This window comes from Mugil cephalus, chromosome 6 (assembly GCF_022458985.1).
Source record: "Mugil cephalus isolate CIBA_MC_2020 chromosome 6, CIBA_Mcephalus_1.1, whole genome shotgun sequence".
Taxonomy (NCBI): domain Eukaryota; kingdom Metazoa; phylum Chordata; class Actinopteri; order Mugiliformes; family Mugilidae; genus Mugil; species Mugil cephalus.
In genome coordinates, this window is record NC_061775.1 from 12,435,908 (window position 1) to 12,451,822 (window position 15,915).

At 40.6% G+C, this 15,915-nt stretch overlaps 1 long non-coding RNA gene across 1 annotated transcript in view; it reads left to right on the forward strand.

The window, feature by feature from the left end:
- Positions 1-3,189: 3,189 nt before the first annotated feature.
- Positions 3,190-15,915, forward strand: part of LOC125009546 — a 95,309-nt gene continuing 82,583 nt past the window's right edge. Inside the window, exon 1 of the long non-coding RNA XR_007112959.1 lies at positions 3,190-3,508. This is a non-coding gene — a long non-coding RNA (uncharacterized LOC125009546). The remainder of the gene's footprint in view (positions 3,509-15,915) is intronic.

Consider the following 15,915-nt stretch of genomic DNA (forward strand, 5'->3'; position numbering starts at 1 on the left):
CAGTCTATTGCAATGCTAACACAGATATACGTATATATGTATTATATACGTATGTGTATGTATGTCTATGCTGCTTGCAGGCCCTGGTGTCCTCAACTCAACATCTGATTGGTTAAAGCAACAGTCTGATGATGCTAATGAGTCTTTTTCTTTCTTTTGTTTATCACAGTACCATGTCTGAGCAGACCGCAGATGAGGCGGAACTGAAAGAGGTGATGGCCACTCTCGCTGATGTACCCTGCTACCCTCCACCACCACCTGCACCCTGTCCTCCAGACTCCACTGCACCTTCAGTGACATAAGTTAGCTTTAGCCAGTTTTATTAAGAGTATCTACCCACATGAACATGATGTCATGTCTGACAAGTCTCTTTAATCACAGTGCAGTTACCGAGCATGATTAAAAGGAGGTTGGGGGTGGTGCCGATCCCCATTTGCGGAAGGACATTCCTACATCTCCACCTTCATCTGCTCCGGACTACAGTGGCCAACTTCAGCCAACGGAAATACAGAGCTCCAACTGCAATCCTCAGCCGGTGGCTTTTCCATGGGTGAATGTTGACCACTGTTCTCCCATCAAGAACCAAGGACAAGTCACAATCGCACAGTCTGGTTTTCCACCTTCAGACTCTGGTGCACCCACCGTGGTGTCAATGTAAGTGAACTTTAAACAGTGTCTCTTTAAAGAGCAGCACAACAATACCCACGTCGTATTTTTTCTGTTTTGTCATAGAAAGAGAAAGAGGACGGACCAGGATGTAGGTGGTCCCTACATCAAGAAGCCGCTAAACGCCTTCATGCTTTATCGCAAGGAGCAGAGGTCTTACGTTGCAGCTGAGCTGAACATCAGCAATAGTGGGGAACTCAACAAAGTCCTGGGACAAAAGGTTGGATTAGTGTGCTCTTCATTTTACACAAACCATGGTTATATGAACTTAACCATAGTTTGATGCTGTTCTTTTGTTTTTATAACAGACAGTTGTGTGTCAGAGTGTTTACTGACAGTAGTCTCTATCACCAGAAGATCAGACCAAATACTATGAAGAAACAGAGAGGGAGAAGCTGCTCCACATTTTAGAACATCCCATTGGTTGTCTATGGATAATTACGTACACACCCTCTGCTCATATTCAACTCATTCATGGTGAAATCATTACACTAGAAGATCAAATGTGGTTACTACAAACAGCCTTGTCTTTATCAGCTGGTTTCAAAAGATGGAAAGTCTGATGTGGCTAGTTTTTTTTACAGGGCAAAAAGAGAAAGAGACAGGAGGAAGATCCCACCTGATGTTGAAGGCGAGAGAATATTTTTGTGGATCAAATAGATAAATTGCACATTCCACCATTTCATTTCAAGACACAAAAAGCAAAACTTCTTTTGTAGTCAGCAAAGAGTCAAGAGTGCAAGATTAAGAAGGACTGATGAGTTCCTGTATCTGAATTTAAGATGCTGAACTAACAGCTAAGAAACAGCGAGTGGTGCCGGTGCAAACTGTTCCAATGCAGCCGTCCACCTCACAAGGTGTTCTGATGAGTGTTCTCTCCACCAGTACCCCAGAGACTATGATCGGTCACACTCTGCAACCTGACATCTACGGGACGTACCAGAGACAACCAGACTATCAGAGTCACAACCAATGTTCCCTCTAAGCTGCGCGCTTGCGCAATCGCGCACTGCTTGCACATTCTCAGTGCACAAGAAAATCTATGCAGCGCATAAAATAAAATTCAACATAAACGTATTAATTAATATCTAATATTAGACCTAATCTAATCTAATTAATTAGACCAATAATATTGTTTTCTGTACCATTTTGCAACGTAACTCAGTGAGTGACAGGTGTCCATTCAATGGTACGATACAGTTCATTTACACTACGCAGCCAATCATAGCCTTGACAGTGCTTGCCTATGTGCCCTCTGCCCTGCCAATACGCGCCGTGCAGGCTAGCTAGCTAACAACAACCCTTACCATGGCGAAACGAACGAGCAGCGACACATCCACTCACCAAGCTAAAGTAAAAAAGAAATGCGGTTCTTTTAAGATGGAATGGCTGTCGGAGAATGTGCAAATAGAAGAACAAGCAGTGAAACTGGGTGAGATTTTTTCTTTTTCGAGTGAGAAAGGTCTACTCTGTAAATGTTGCTCACAGTGGTCCTCGGTGTGCTCAGGGAGCTTGTGTGTATGCCCAGACACATGAAAAATTAGAGGGAACATTGGTCACAACCCTACCTGAATACAAAACCCAGGCTACATCTACCTCTACCCTGCTCCTTCTCCTGAACCTGAGGATTCTTCAATGTCTGCCTCTTTCTTTGTCTAATAAATATGTAAATAACGTGACATGAGTGAACTGTGTCTATTTTAAGTTATTATCAGTTTTACATGTTGTGTTTGAGCTCAAAACATCTGAATGTTGTTGGTTATGAGTCACAGCAAGCAACTGACCATCAGTATTTGAACCAGATTTCGCAATAAGCCATTTCAAAGTTTGTTGTTCTGACTATTTCCTGATAACAATTGAATTTTCAATGATGGATTAAATAGCAATTAAATAGAAATTTCATTTCATTACAATTCAGCATAATTAAAGAAGGACATAGGGGGTGATTTTGTATGATTAATATAAAATAGGCCTTGAGTTTGACATGTGTGACATGTCAAACTCAGGAGGTAATATTTTGGTTGTTAATGAACTCACAATGTTAAATTAACTGGGGTTTCCATTCATTTAGTAAAACTGAAAAAAAAAAAAAAAATGTTGTAAAGTTATTCTGCATATAATTCTGTATAAACAGTGAACTGCCAACATCATACTGTAAAAATACTAGAAAAAGTCTCATTGAATTACAGCGAATCTCCATGAATGAAAGGCGAATGTGCCACACACCTTGAAGTCCCATTTAACAACAGACAAAAAACAAAATAAATAAAATTTTGTTTAGAATAAATAAAAATTAGCTTGCGCTAATGTGCATGTGTAAAACAGGGAGCGCGATCAATATAGTGTATACATTTTTCATGCCCTAATTTCGCTCATACTATGTCTGAACTGTGCACTTCGCCGCTACACACGTCGCCCTAGAAGACGCTACGTCGTACGTCGTCTTAAAGCCGTGTGATCATAGGGCGGTAATCTCTGCTTTCGTCTGTTGAAAGACACAGTGTCAGAGGTGTGAGAGTTAGTTTACCACTATTTTATTAAAATATGTTATAATTCCGCCAATACAATATCAATTTGTAAAAGTGAACGCATACTTAGGCGGAAAAGAAACTTTGTCTTGAACTGGGTTCACACAATTTGACTGAAAAGTAATTTGGAAAAGTTTGCTAGCTAGCTAGCTAGCTAGTTAGCTCACTTAGCTAGTAAAGGTGGAATATTTTCACGAAGATGACCAACGCAGCAACAGCAACAAGTGCAGTGAGACGTGAGATAAAGAAAAAAAAGAAAAAAGAAAAAGGATTTGACCTCATAAGACAAGTGACACGAAGAGAGACAACGTAACGTGAGTAAGATCCACCTGCTAACGATACTAGTTGAATGCTATCTGCTCCATGCGGCCTTGACATTGTTATAGTTTTATATTGTTGTTATTGTGTTATAGTGTTATACTGTTATATTATTATTGTGGCTGGTGGGACATGGCCTACTCTAGTTGTAACCACATTACTGTGGAGCTGTTGTGATATTTATACGTCTAAGAAAACAAGTCCTTTACTAGTGACATGTTTGACTCACACTTTGCAGTGCTGTATATTTTTATTAGCTGAGAAAGTCAAGTTCCCTCTGATAAGTTACTTGCTTACAAACCCTTTTCATTTACAAATTACTTAAAAACTATGTCATAAAAAAATCTTGAGGTTAAGATTTTATGTAACTTGTCTTCATAAAATAATTCTATTACCCTTGTCTGCCCCCCTGTGGTTTAAAGGGGACATAAAAACTAATCCAACATAATATGCACTACATCCTGTATCCAAGCAGGAAAAAGTGTTATTTACTCATCCTCAGGTGACAGATTTAGTTGCTCCTCCAAACTATACCCTTAGTTGTCCTTCATCCTTCTTAACCGTCCTATTAACTTCGATTTTTTTTATCCTTGGTGTCAATTGGAAGTTTACGTGTCAGCACTTTAAGTAAAAACAAAGATAAAGACATTTATTAGAAAGATATTTATTACCCCAAATATAATAGGAGGTTTAAAAAATGATTTGACAGCACACTTGTATTAGCAAGACTGATGAAACATGCTTTACAGCTAAGGGCTGTGGTTGGTTGTTGACTGTTGTTGGGTGATCATTGGTGCATTGGTGACCCTAGTTCTGGTGTTATGTGGCCCACCCTTGGCACAAATGGGCCCACTGTCATTGGCTTTTGACATGATGGGTCATGTTGAATCAGTCCTGGAGCACATCGGTGAGAGAGATCTCTCTTTATCGACTGTTCAGGCCAACGAACAAAAGCACGAGTATTGCAAGAAAGGAAATGATGTATGCTTTGAATGTTTTATCATCATATCATCTGAACATCATGTGACAATCTGCACTCGAAAACCAAATGTAGACCATGTGAACACCATAATGAATCTTAAACTAATCTAGTGTGAGTCCAGTTTCCCATCTTGAAGAACAAATACATACTTGAGCCTCCTGCTGGCATGGAGAGTTATTTCGTCCCATGCAGGTTCACGACATATGTGCTAGTTGACTGTAGTCTCTGCAGTGTGTTCATGTGCAACTTCTTGGCTAAGACGCCTGCGACGTGAGGTGACGTCACAGACGGCCATCGTTGCCGGTAGTTCTTTGATTTCACTTTGGTGTGTGTGGGCCTAACGAGGGCTACATTGGGTCTTACAGTACGAGCTACCACAGCTTAAGTATGAAATTTGAGAGAAACTTTGCAAAACAGGCGACTGAGTTGATCAACCATGTGGTACATTATTAAAAGTTTGCTTCTGCAGAAAAATTAGATGATACTTAATGAAATATGAGCAACGACGTACAGGATGACTGATTTGCTGTGTTCACGTTTCAGAATTGAAAGCACCGTGGCCACAGAGGCTTCCCTAGTGAGTCTCTGCAAAAGTTACAGTGTGTTTCTTTGAAACTACAGAAAGGGCACTTTGTAATCAATGCCAACGAGTTTAAGAATACTCCTCCTTTTTGTAGCTTGTGCACGTCTGTTCGTGTTTGTGAAATACTTCAAGACAGAAAAGAGTGGAGGTGAATGTGTTTTCCCCTCATCCTGCCTCCCCCTGAAAGCTGATAGAGGCGCGCTGTTAACACTCATGATGTGCTCCCATGTGTTCGAAAGAAGCAACGTGAAAGCCTTCACCAGAGCTTTGAGGCATAATCATGACACAATTAAGATAATTTTTCAACGACCGCTGGTGGCGAGAAAAGCAATTTTTACGCCTTGTAATCGAGTCTGGCTGTCAGATTAAGATAGCAGGTGATTTGAGGGAAATTGTCTTGGCTAACTCTTTGGAGTGGGATCCAGGTGGCCTCAGGTATCTCTTTGCCCATTGAGGTTGCCTGGAAGGTAATGCAGTTTTGATTTTGAAAATGAAAGAAACATTTGAGTGGTGGATTCGTGTCTCTGGGCATTTGTCGTCTTATTACCTGCCTATGCTGCCATCTCCCGCATCTCGCGACATGAAAGAGCCAAGTGGCCCGTTATCTCTTTCTCACTTTCTTTTCCCGTCTCCTTTTCTGTCTTTTGCTTGCCATCCAATGACGAGCTCAAAATTCAACACACAGAGCGCATTACCATGTGTGGGGGCGGAAATATGAGAGGAATATGTCAGCGTCTTGTAGCCGACCTCTGAATGCATTTTTCTGCATTTCAGATATGAAAAGAGACTGTTCTACCGAGTGTAAGTACACGGCAAAACAAGGGGAGTTTATCTGTGCGGTGACTTTGAATAACAGCGCTGCAACATTTGGTGGATATGTTGACTGGTGCATTGAGTTGAACAACATTCAGCAACTATTTTGGTCTTTAATTGAAGTGTGAATGTTCTTTGCACTGACTGTAGGTCGAACTCAAGAAATCTGACGGATCTGCTTTGTGTATTGTTGTATTTTTTTAATTTCCATTACATACCACTGGCAAAATGATAAATCACGTAATCAAGACAATAGTTTGCTCATTAATTGATAACAAGGAGATATAAAAAGACACGTACATAGAATTTAAAGAGTAAGATGAAATAAAGGATACAAAGAAAACCTTCTTGTAATGTTATGCTACAGCTGCAGCATCTCTCCCTTATATGTTCATAGTTTGACCCGTGAGCGCTCAATGAGGCGTATTTAAATATCGTTTTCATTTTGATCTCAGTCACACACCTGCAAAGTTTCCGGTTCGCATCTTGCCTGGTTGTGACCCCATCTTGTTGAATAAATCTCTCCACAGACATAAACACAGGCCAATATTGACTATTTGGGGGATTTTTTTGCTATAGTAGTAGCTATGGCTGGATATCAGTACAACCCGTTAGAGTAGTATCGGTTTCTATGTTACTGTTTCTATGGTTTTGCAAGTGAGTTTTTCGATTCAATGTGCCGTGTGATTGGTTCACCACCGCAACAGCAGTAGTTTGTATGGCTGTAAAGAAGCTTTTTCTTTCTTTTCTTTTGCTGTGTCTGTGGCGGATTTGACTGTTCAGCGTTGTGAGATGCCACTAAAACACTCAAATGTATGGCTGTGTGACGCGCCCATGGCGCCTGGTGGTAGTAGCGCATAAAAGATTATTAATTATTAATGGAGTAAATTCGAGAACTGCACTGTGTTTGCAAGGCCGACTTCAAAACATGACATGGCACAACCATCGATAACTACGATAACGCGTAATATATGAATGGCTACGAGGCTAACTGCACTCATCCTTTGTGCGTTAAAACATTTATTGTACAGTAAATAATTTTTGGCATGTTGTAGCAGTAATTTGGTTGCTAATTTTTGCCTAATGATCAACTATAAGATGTGGAGGGAGGACTGACTGGTCAGCGTTTGAGCTGCTTCATCATGTTGTTGAAACGTGACATTGAAAATTCCACAGCGCAAATAATTGTTGTACAGGTTTATACAGTTATTCAATAAAAAATCCAGTAATTTGCGAACTTTCAAAGAGTATTTAGGTTAAAGTCTCTTGAATAGGGAGAAGTGGGGACATTTAAACAACTGATTGCTTTCTATTCACACGATTAATATTTAATTAAGCAAAGAATCGAATGAAGTACTAATTGGTATCGCTAATGCTTTAGGGGTACTGGTATCGGTAATGGTATCGAACATTTTTAAATGTCACAAAAGTCGAACCTTACTAGTAGAGTCCCAGAGTAGAGTTAAAAACTATTGTTTGTTTAATGTCACAGTGTGGTCAGATTGTTCTACATTCATTTTATGCGTTTGTTTTAACTGTAATAATATTTGCCGATCTCATGCTTAAGTAATGGACTGCTGATAATAGCACATTTACACTGTCTATTTATGAATACCACAATGAAGAATAATACTGTGGTTTAGGTATAAAGTGATACTGATAGTAAGTAACTTAATTAACCTCAACTTTATTGAAAGTTAAAAGTGAAAGTCTTTAATTTTAATCACCTGTTTATCACCTGGCTGCAGGTCAGGAGTTTATTTATTTATTTATTTATTTTTAAAAAGACAAAGCCCTGTATTTGAGGTCCCACAATAGACTTTGTGGACTGAACTAAAATCCAAGCCATGGTGTCTCGTGAACTCTTTACAGGCTGCTGCAGACACATAGGTTGGTTTCCCAACTTACTCCTTTGTCATCATAAAAGAAAAGAGTTTCTAATAGCGAAGGTTCACTTTTACACCTGTGCTTTTTCTTCGATGAGTTAAAATGTCTTCATGGAAACACGCCTGCTGAGGCTTAAATCAGGGCAAAGCCAGTCCGTATATCTGGCTAAACCCACAGTGTCATGCCGTGTCTTTAGACGTGTTTCTAGTGTTTTCGTGAAGATTAATGGATCTTTTCCACTGCAACATGTTGAATTTATAATTGCCTAAAAAGCAGACTTTACATTAACGGTGGCTCGGAGCCAACCCAGGGTGGGGGATGGTTGCTGTGCTTATTGTTTTAAATGTATGCTCCGTTTTAACTACAGTTGCTGATAAATCAGTTATACTGTAGCTTCAAATAAGCTGTATTGTAATGGTTTACAATACGATCATTGTACACTTGCTGTTATCTTTCAGATAATAAGGGCCTCGGTTAGAGAGGTCACAAAGAGTCCATTGGATTTACCATGACTATTTATGTGACCGTTAGTGAGTATTCTAATTATATATTACATATAAATCATAATATGTGCAAACACGTCATAAAAAGTCATTACTTTAAGGGCATGTCTTGTCATACATAGTAACACCACTCAAAGGTATTTGTGTTATGCAGAATGAAAGGGCTGAGGGAACCAGAATTACGTCCATCCACTAGATGGCATTGGTAGACTTGAATTTGATCTTCTCACAGCCGGCACCAGCCTCCATACACAAGCCTCTTCAGTCTGTCCCACTCTCTGTGCACAGTACACTGTGTCTCATACGGTGTGTCCTAAAATATCACATTAAATTGAAACAGATGTAGATAAATCCCCCATCTTTTACTGAAATTTATCTTTCAACCAGCCTGTGAGGAAAAGCTAGATGAAGTAACCTTATGGTGCATTTTGTGCAAATATTAACATTATATATGACTCCGGTTTTCTCCTGTGGCTGCTTTTCTCTGTTTTCTGTTTTGATAAATGATCATTTTCCTGGTGGCTCCGACAGATATGTATGTGAATATATTTTCAGCAGAGATACTTCATTTGAAAACCCCCCCGTGCGTGTGCACCATATAATATTTAAAGCCCATTTATTCTTAAACAGAGAATGTCTACAGTATTTTCTCCTGCAGAAAGACTCTAAGTTCATGTTTCAAGAGATGCATGAAACAATGTAGTTGCATAACAGCATCATGGAGCAGTAATGAGGTTGATAGCTTACGTCCTGTGAGTTGAATATTAAAACCGTGGCGTTCATCCTGAACTTTTCTAAAGGTTTTAAAACAGGGCACGAAAAAAAATAAAAAATCGCCAAGGGTCTCCTGGCTTGACTCTCTAATTTTCATATTTTATTTGCTTAAAAAAAAAAAAAAAAAAACTCCATCTGTCTGTCTGTCTGTCTGTCTAGGTCAATTTGGATTTTAGGGCCCTGGCAGTAAATGGCAGAGGCAGACTGTGGAATCCCCTTGTGATCGAAACTGGCAGGGCTCAATCAAATGATGAGAGGCGACACATTCACATGCCAGTGAATACAATGTTCCCCAGCGCGCACCCCCTCAAAAAAAGGGCTTGGCCATATGAAATTTTGCTGAACTTAAAGACTTGCGTATAAAAAAAACCATCAATTTGCCTTCTGACTTGCCCCCGTATTGGGTTCGGCTCGGTACAGTTAAGAAGAAGAAGAAAAAAAAAAAAAAATCAACCACATTTTCGTGCTTCATTGAATTGGCTGACAGGACATGAGTACCGTATCCCAAGATTTTAGGGAGAGAATGAGTAGCCCACATAGCATAAGTATTTATTTGACTGTGTCAGCACTTGTGAAATAAAAAGAGGAGAGAAAGCAGACTGTTATAGTCCATTGTAGTGACCAGTAGGGGTCCCATGTGGCCAGGGAATTCACTTAGATGCACTTAAAACCATAAATCATAAAAAAATTGGTAAATTTATATTCATATTTTCATATGTTCTACTTAATATTACCATTCAGTTTCGACACTAACAATATCTCACATTATAGAACCACTATACTCAAGTTTTAGTACATTTATAAATAGTTTGCTTTACTCTACAAAACTGGACTATGAATGGCTGCCAAAATCAGACTTCCAGGTACACGCCTTTAAGACCAGATATCAGTCCAAAACTAGACTCTTCCCCTTGTGATTGCAAATGTCATCCTGCACAGTGAAGCTCTGTCATTAAGATAAAGCAAGAATGAGCAAAGCACAGTTATCTTAGATGGTTGGTTTAATGTTTTCATGTGCATTTAAAGGTTTGTTGACATCAGCAGTGTCTGTCTGAACAATTAAAACCCTGTTTTTTAATGTCTGAGGTCTACTGAATATCTAAAGCCCACATGAGCTGTTTACGTCTCTCTCTGACCTTGTTGAGTTCGTTCTTTGCGTGTTTCCCGCCACCGTGTACTCAGTCCTTACGCAGCTAATCAGGCTCCAGATCAGCGCGCTGTACTGTACTGAAACACGTCTGGGTGGTGTTTTTCCCAATTGTTTTTTACCTCTTAAACAAAACACGGAGAAAGAAAAGTGGGGAAAAAAAAAAAAAAAGGAAAAGTCAGGTGAGTTCCCACCTAAAATGGTGTTAGATAGCGTGCTGAGGTCTCATGTCTCTGCACGCTCCCGCCCGCAGCCGCTGCCATCTCTCATTGCTCAGCCTTGTTTTTAAGACACACTTTACCACAACAAACTGATCAACAGACGAGATGGCACACTTCGTGTTTGTTTTTGAATGTCTGGCTCTTAGCAGAAAGTCCTTTTTAATGTCGACGTTGAAGGCAGCGGCTTGAATGTCATTAATTATGTCTTTAAGGTCACTGCGTAGAGAAAAAGAAACACAGTTACATTTAGTGTCAATCCTCCATCCACTAATTGCGAACACATACAACACCAATACCAAATATACCAATTTAAATACCAGCTAAATTAATTTCTGTACTTACTTATTTAGATTTTGCTCTTTAATTACCCTTGGTGTTAATTGTAATTATAAAAAAAAGGATTTGTTGTGTTCCAGCTCTTGTTTGTGCTACTGCTGCATGACAAAGATCCCTTCTACTAGTTTAATGCATTCACAACAAATGCCATGCAGGAGTAAATAAGTGAGGAAAATGCTCTAAGAAAGACATAAAAAAAGTCTTTTTGCATCGTAGTTTGTCTACAGTCAGACCGTGACGCTGGCTTTTAGGGTTTTATTTATTCTGCCGTCGTGCCAGTCCTTCTCAGCGTCCCTTCCTCTGTCCTGCTGAAGGTTCATGCTAGCTGCTGATGTGAAAATGACTGCGGGAAAGGGGATCTGGAGAGGCACCTTCGCACAATGACATTGTCTGAACTGCAGCCTCGTCGACTCGCCGTGCCTCAGCGACAGCCCTTTAGTATTTCCTGTCAAACAGAGCATTGTTGCTTTTAGTTCTCTTTAAGTGTCTAGACAGTGGTTTTCCTGCTCCGTTGGTTCTCTTGGATTGAGGCCAAATCTTCACTCTTGGAGGCGATAAGAGTCTTATCTTGCTGTTAGAGGGGCTAGAGACTGGAGCAGAGCTCAAGTGAGTGTCACTCAGGTGGGAGAGTGGGCACCTTTAAGAGCGGCGGGGATCGTCAGCCGACTTACAGCACCGACGATGAAATGTGCAAACACCCGACCCGCGCGCTCCCCTTGACTCGCTCTTTAAAGATGTGTTTGAAATCGGGAGCGGAAACTTTTGCTGCCAACTCCTGTGCGCCTAAAAAAAGATTCTGAATTGAATAAATCATCTCTACAGAAACCATCGCCGTCCTTTATTCCACGCTCGTCACTGTCAGACGAGTTATTGTGCAACAGACTGGGGCATGAAAAGGTGCTGGCTATACCGAATTTGAAGAAACTTGAAGAAACATCACAAGAAGTTCTGAACCACCCTAAATAGTGTATGAACAATGCGAGACAACCGTTAATGAATGCGGCTATTTACTTTCCAGCGTGCCGGCGATAAATTACGAGATTGAGGTCATCCATTCAAAGAACAGCCTGCATTCTTCCCGACAAAGGGCAAGAGGGTAATACAGCGGCTATTCACACACTTTCCTGTGTGCTTGTCTTCGCTGGAAACGGTTTGTTGTGGAAAGTCCAAGGTCCCTCAAGTAAAAATCAGCCCGCGGATTGTACGCTGGTCCTTGTTTGAAGCCCATTGTGGCTATATTCCCCAGCCAGGTAACACAAGAATGTTGCTTTTATTCCGAGCACAGTTGATCCACAATATTGGCAAATGGTCCTTAATTCCCCTCTATGCGAGGTAACTCTCCAGCTTGAAGTAATTCAGACTCCTTTTCTTTTCAGCCTGAATGGTGGGCTTGTGTTGGGAAATGAAAAGGATTCAATAGATGTGGATGATTTATTCAAGGAAAAAGGACTAAGACTTTGGAATGAGAAGCATGACTGTATTCTTTCGCGAAGGACACGTTATTTTCCACAACACAAGGCAAAATCTATGGCTGCTCAATTCATTCTGCGCCGCACAAAAGAAATTGAATTGATAAAAGGGAGCGAGAGGAAGGAGGGGGGGGGTAAAAAGTTTGTATGCATTCATAGATAGGCCCCCATGTTCGACCAGTTACTGAGGTAATGCAAATTTCAAAGCTGATAGCCTTGTGGTCTATTTTTGGGCCATTTGAGACAGATAATGTAGCCCTGCGTGTACATTTTGCCTCGGGTGGTTCCTTTTTTTTTTTTTATAAATGATTTTATATTGCTGAACGCTTCTTTCCAGAACACAGAATGGAAATAAATTGCACGCCGGACTAACGAAGCGCATTTATTTTCACCACCTTGTTCTCGGTTTGCCCGGTAGTTGGTGAGGAGATAACTAAAAGCTGCATTATTTCCATTAATTCAGTTTGTGTCGACTGAAAGCGCCGCTGTTTTTTTTTTATTTTTGCCATATGTAATCATACTGTTTTGATGCTTCGGCGGCTCTGACATTTGATGGCGCGGGCTGTCAGGCCTTGTCTTGGATTAAGGGCAGCATCAGGCAGACATATGTCCTTTCTGCTTTTGTAATGGTTTGGTTTTTTTTATCTGGGCGAAATATAATTTTTATCTCACTTCATTCAGAATGACAGTTCCTCAAAATCGCTCCACACCAAGGGATATTCATTACTTTTTGTAGACCTGCCTGGGTAGCCCGTCAACTTTTCATCTCCCTTCATCTCTCATCTATTTCACTCTCTCAGAAAGCCTGTTTTTTTTTTTTTTCTTCCTTCACTGGCAATTTTCCTGCTTTACTTTGCTATGACCTTCCTGCTTAAATTGCTTGGCTTGTGTTATTCACAGTTTGAGATTTACAGAGAATAATATTGCACCGTAGGATTTCCCACCCTCTTAGGTGCCCAATAACTTGTGACAGAATTTCTGTGACCCGGTTGTCTGTATTTTCTCAGCTTAGGGTGGAGGTGGGAGGGTGATGTGGGGGGGGGGGGGGGGGGGGGGGGGGACTGTAGTTCTCATCTAGCTGCGATGAACAAACATGGGTGGCATGGGTGGTAGCTGATTCATTCAAGAAGGCCCAATGAAAAACAGAACTAATGAAGCGTGTTCTTCACTTTTTGCAAGTTTTATTTAGGGGCAGCAGCAACTGAACGAGCAGGTGCCTGTTTGTGTTGGGGGGCACGTATTGCAGGGCATCAGAAGAACGAGAGGTCAGCATTGACGCCCCGGTTGGAGCTGCTACACTTGTGTAATAGTAGTAGTAATAATAACAGCCTTAATGCGTGAAGTAAAAGCCTCTTTACTTCATTTAAGACGGTGAGCGCTTACCTCTTGTCTTGTCGCCACGAGATAGGGACGTATGAAAGGGGATGTGCACAAGTAGACCTTATTCAAGTTTCTTCCCCTCCGCCTCACAAAGAGGCTTTCACATTGTCACTCTCTCATTTGAGGCACATAATAGTGTCTGGAACTCTCTGTGGTCCATTGTCAACTACAGGACTGGTTGTCCATTTGGAACATCTAAAATACTGGGAGGGCTTTAATCTTTCTTCATTATTTTCCAATTTTGGATAAATGTGCTCATAATACCTCCCTCCTCTTATAAATGAAACTCTTTGACTCTCCCCGTTCCCTCATTTTTTCCCCCACCATACTTTTCACCTGCTTTCATCTTTTTACACAGGACAAATAAGTGTACGGTTCCAAATGTGGAGATAGAAGGATAATTGAGTCGATAAACATTAGGGTCAGGGTGAGATCATTGTTGGGGCTTGTTCAGGAGGGTGCTTAGCCCCATTTCAATACGCATATTACCGTGTTTTTTGCCATAACGGCGAGAATTGACCCAGGAGAGGGTTGCTTCACAAAACTGTGATTGTGTGGGTAGTTAACAGGACAGTTAGGGTGACACTGTGACTGCCTGCTCGCCTGCCTTCCTGCCGTAGCATTTTCTGCATAGAGCTGCATCTCATAATGCAGCTCGCAAACCACTGTGCAATTTATTTTGATATCCGAGATGAAAAATTGAAGAAGTATGACTGCTCTAATTCTGCCGCGGACTACATTTACGATGTGAAAATTTGTATAATTTGCAACATGCTCGGCGGAAATGGGCCACATGAAATATCAGCGCGCCTTGATCTGACCCCGGAGGATGTCGCGACTGTGACAGATGTGATTGGTTACGAGCGTGCGCATCGGCTCCGGGCTCTCGCTGTTGGTCACCGGCTCTTAGCGGTCGGCCAGAACAGCAGACGCGAAGCCCCCGGAGTGACGCCGCTAATGGAGGCGTTGTGGCGTGGTTTTTTTTCGCGAATAATAGGTTGAGCACTGAAGAAGAAAACTATAACGTGTAATAAGTTACATGACTGCGTAAATAGAGGTCGCTCGATGAGTTATCTCGGCTCAAATGGGAAAAAAAAAAAAAAAAAATGCTACAAGCTAATACTGTTCCGCTGCCCGGAACTGTATTTTGGGAAATAGATGGCAAAAAAATCCAAGTGAGGCTGATTTGACGGCCGTGTCTGCCATGTCGATTAAATAACTGTGTGGTTATCATGCTGAGTTTCACTGTGCCCCAGTGGGACATTATTATATCATTTGTATTTCAAGAAAGCTAATTTTCTATTGCCAAACATGCTTTTACTCTATGTAGTGAACATTTCTGTTAAAAAATTGGAACTAAAAAAGTAATAAATCTGTAGTAAAACTCGACTCATGTAACACATTCCTCATACAAATGAAAAGTTCTGTTCATAAAACAACCTTTTTAGAAGTACCATAAGTCAAATTCACTGCAAAATCAATATATTGAAAATAGGAATTGTTTCAAAGAGGAAACTTAAGAGTACATAATTCTGAGTTAAAAGATTCTGTTTCCTTTACTTTGTTGTGGAAGAATCCACACAGGTTTTGCGATAAGACGGTGATTGTCACACCTCGCTGATCAGTTTGTTTACACTGATGACTTTTATGAAAAATGCATTATTTATCTTGAGAAACATTTCAGTCACCGCAGCCTCCTTTCATAAAAGTTTTGTCGTAACATGAAACATCTGGCATCTTATCTTTGTCCTGTATAACGTGAGCAAACAGCAGTATTTTCATACGTACTAATCTGTGTGAACGTAATAAACGGAATGAGTTAGACAACCACAACTTGGTGATGATGTGATTTGTGAGTTGTGTTAGCATTGTGTCTGCTACTGCAGTCATTTCTTGCTGGATAATACAGTATATAAAGGTGACTATCCAGAGCTGCAGATGTTAATCAAAATTAAAAAAGTACCAATTGACCTCAAAACTAATTTCATCATAACACCGGTTGCCAAGAATTTGCTTTATTTCTAAACAGGGCTGCCAAGATTAATTGATTAGTCATGATTCGAGATTGATGATTGTCCTGGAGGCACATGAGTAGTAGTGGTAATCAAGGCCAGCTGTTATGTTTGTCCCTTTATGTATGTTATGTCCCTTTAGCAGTTTTGGCCAAACAGTATCATGACTAACCCACAATGGAGCATTTCACCAAAAATATAAGAAAGAGTGCAAAATACGCAAGACAGAACTTGTCTTTCAAGGCAGCACGATGTTGCTCCTCGAGTATCTGAATTCATCTCAGTAAGCTATTTGG